Source organism: Echinops telfairi, unplaced genomic scaffold, assembly GCF_000313985.2.
Source record: "Echinops telfairi isolate 266 unplaced genomic scaffold, ASM31398v2 ScPeMD7_1;HRSCAF=3_0, whole genome shotgun sequence".
Classification (NCBI taxonomy): Eukaryota; Metazoa; Chordata; class Mammalia; order Afrosoricida; family Tenrecidae; genus Echinops; species Echinops telfairi.
In genome coordinates, this window is record NW_022103896.1 from 1,315,884 (window position 1) to 1,319,552 (window position 3,669).

The following is a 3,669-nucleotide window of genomic DNA, read 5'->3' on the forward strand; positions in this document are numbered from 1 at the left end:
GAGAATTTTTTTCTTTTTTAGTCATGAAAGTTCTTTATATTGGATATTAAACTCAGCAGAGCGGTGATTGGTGAATAATTTCTCCAGTTCTTTAGATTGTTTTCACACTGTCAGTGATGTCTGTTGATCTGAAAATGCTTTTTATTTCTTTAAGATACTAATTTACTTTTATTTCACTGTCACTTATAGTGTGATTTTAGCAAACATGAAAACATTTTTTTCCATGAAAACATTTTTAAAGAGTTTTCTCACAACAGATAATTTACTGGAGACATCCATAATTTCATGTTATATAAATTATTAAGTGGGAAATGCGTTCAACATAGGGATGTATACATCCCAATAAATGGCAAAAGGAAATAAAAATGTTTAATCACTCATGGATTATATTAGTTATTTTCAGAATCTAAGCAAAGATTCTGAATATTCATACATTTTTTGCTGTAATTTTAACTAAAGATCATCCTACCTATATTCTGACTCAAAATGTCTGTTCCAGGAAGGGTTTTTTTTTAGCTTTATAGTAAAAGTTTTTCCAACTACAGTTGACAACTTTATAGGAATTAACATTACAATGCCGATGAAATCTGCAAACTCCCCCTAACAGCGGTTCTCAGCCTGTGGGTCTCAACCCCTCTGGGGGTTGAACAGTCCTTTCACACGGGTCGCCTAAGACCATTGGAAGACACATAAATATTTCACAATACATAATTATATATTGTTTTGTGATTAATCACTATGCTTTATGTTTAATTATGCTCAATATGTAATAATGAAAATACAGCCTGCATATCAGATATTTGCATTATGATTCATAACAGTAGCAAAATGACAGTGATGATGTAGCAACGAAAATTATTTTGTGCTTGGGGGGATCACCACAGCATGAGGAACTTTATTAAAGGATTGAGGAATTAGGAAGGTTAAGAACCACTGCTCTAGAACAATGTGCAATGTTCTTTTGTGCTAACCTATTTAGGCAAATACACTAGCGAGGGAATAGCATAATCACCATCAATTCAAGATGTCCATCTCGTGCAATGGTAAACAGTTAAAAAAATGATTATGCAATTCAGTATAGTTTTCCCTGTCTTAAAAATCAACCCATGAAACAAAACATATAAACTTAGAGTTGTTTAGTTTAAGGAAACACATTTGATAATTGCAAATGCATTATTTTTCTCATCTCTTCCCTCAGTCATTGACAGGAATTTTGTAGGCCACCATGATACTGACTTTGTGGACTGTAGTAGTGAATGAAGGAAGATGAACCCCAGAATTGGTAATGAACCGTGGTCCTGATTCTTCCTATTTTTGAGGTACAACCAAATCTTCATCTGTTTAAATCAGTAGAGTAGAGGAACAGGAAACGTCCAACAGTGACAACAATGTTCCTGTGGCTGTGATTTGGCTTGTCACTGAAGGGACTCCTCCCGCAGGACTTTCTGAGAGTCTCTCTGGGTGCACTGTCACCCTCTGCAGTCGCGTCACACTCAACTCCACATTGGAGATGACCACCACAAGCCAATCTTTCAGCGGCTGCACCACATGATTTAGGTGTTTTATGAGCTCGCAATCAGTAGTCACAATCCACGTGAGTCCATAGTTTTGCACTTGAGCAAAGGTTTTAAGTGGATTAAATGCCGTTCATGCCAAATGAGAAGAACTGAGATACAGTTTCAGCACTTCCATGGAGGGTGATGTCCTGCTCCCAGGTGAGCTGCAATACCCTGGTTCGGCCCGCAGACAAGGTGTGTGCTTTCACCAGGTAGATGGGTACTGTGTGGCTGCGGCAGGAGTTCCTTACTACTCCTACAAAAGCTATTCATTTTGAAATATAATTTACTTATTTTTTTCATTGCTACTTGTATTTTTAGTCTCATAGGTAAGAATCCAGAACCAAACCTAAAGTCATGAAGATTTACTCAAATGTTTTCTTTTTAAGAGTCTTAGGCTTTTCAGTTCTTACATTTAGGTCTTGATCTATTTGAGTTAAGTTTTATACATGGTGAGAAAAAGGGAGTCAAGATAGCATCCAGGTAGGATCACCTGCCTGGTGCTCCTGCTGTTAGACCAGAACATTAAGAGGTAAGGAGACCAATACTGGGAGGCTGGTTGCTACAAATGGATTCAGTGTACTAGGGTCTGGTTCAGCTCTCCCTTTTATTGTCACCCATGAAACAATTTGAGAACTGGCTGAAATACTCCAAGTTGACTGCGTCTACTTAACCCAGCGCCAGCTCCAGCAGGACAGCGTCAGCCACCCCTTCCTGAACCCTAGAGCCTGAGCAAGCAGTAATTTCCCCAGGCTGCTGTCTAAAAGTGGTCATAATCCCAGGCTCACAGAGAGCCTCGGAGAGCTACCCACAAGACCTCCCACCAGAGCTCCCCTCGCTGCTATCTGCCCTGCCCCTGAAGTCTAGGGCTTTGCAACCCCCACCCCAGCCAGAATGGGGTGACATCGGCCACGCCCTTTCTACCTCTCCCCAGCTACACGCCTGGCAGTGTGGGTAACGATGGGTAATTAGACAATAATTTGCAGCAATTGAAGAGCTGCTGGGATAGTTACCTGTGACAGAGCTCAGAACCCAGAGCACAACCGGATAGAGCCAGGAGTGACAGGAGTGCAGTCCAGGGTGAATTCAGATCCATTTAGCTATAAACCCACTCTGCCCTGCTGGTCCCCCTCTCCTGGGGGACAGCACAGCACAGCCCCAGTACCAGGGCACCCCACAAGTCTGTTAGAAAAAGGAAACAAAAATTTGTTAAATACTTCCAATTCCAGGCTGTGGTCCTTTGGGTAAGTTTGAGTGTAAGCCTGCAGAACTCTGTCCATTAGCATGACATTAACATGACAAAGTAGCCACAACACTAATCTTTAGAGCACTGCCTAGGATTTTAACATAGCAAAGGAAGAAAAGCCAACAGGTGCTGATAGCCACAGCCCAAGGCAAAAGCTGGGTCTACCAGTTTGGGACTCCACAGAATGTTTTTAAAAGGCTGCAAATCAGTCTACATATTAGCCCCTCCCTGGGGGACAGACAACAAAAAAGTGGGTGAAGGGAGACGTCGGACAGTGTAACACATGACAAAATAATAATAATTTATAAATTATTAGGGGTTCATGAGGGAGGGGGCACAGGGAGGGAGGGGAAAATGAGCTGATACCAAGGGCTAAAGTAGAAAGCAAATGTCTTGAGAATGATGATGGCAACCAATGTACAAATGTGCTTGATACAATGGATGGATGTATGGATTTTGATAAGAGTTGTACGAGCCCCCAATACAATGATTAATAATAATAATAATAAAACAAAACCAAAAAAGAAAGGCTGCAAAATTGTGGCCTGGCAGACCAGACCAGGCCCCTTCATGTGCTGCAACCCTGTTCCAACTGGCTAGTGGCATACCTACAGTCACCTGCCTCAGCCCAGACTCTGAGCCCCCACTGCCACCAGCCACTGGGTCGCTGAAGGCGCCCTGCCTACGGAGCAGCTGACCCGCCACCATAGAAGCCACAGATAGTCCTCAAAACACTCCTACCAGCCACCCAGAGAAAGAGCTCAGGGACCCTCGGTCTCCCAGAAACATGGTGCCCCGTTTTCCCAAAATGACACACAATCAGCAACATAGCTACAAACCCGCACCAGGAGAAACACAACACAACAG

General features: G+C 42.4%; 1 pseudogene; it reads right to left on the bottom strand.

Annotated features, from left to right (window-relative positions):
- Positions 1–1,194: 1,194 nt before the first annotated feature.
- LOC101664180 overlaps positions 1,195–3,669 on the bottom strand; it is a 14,003-nt pseudogene continuing 11,528 nt past the window's right edge.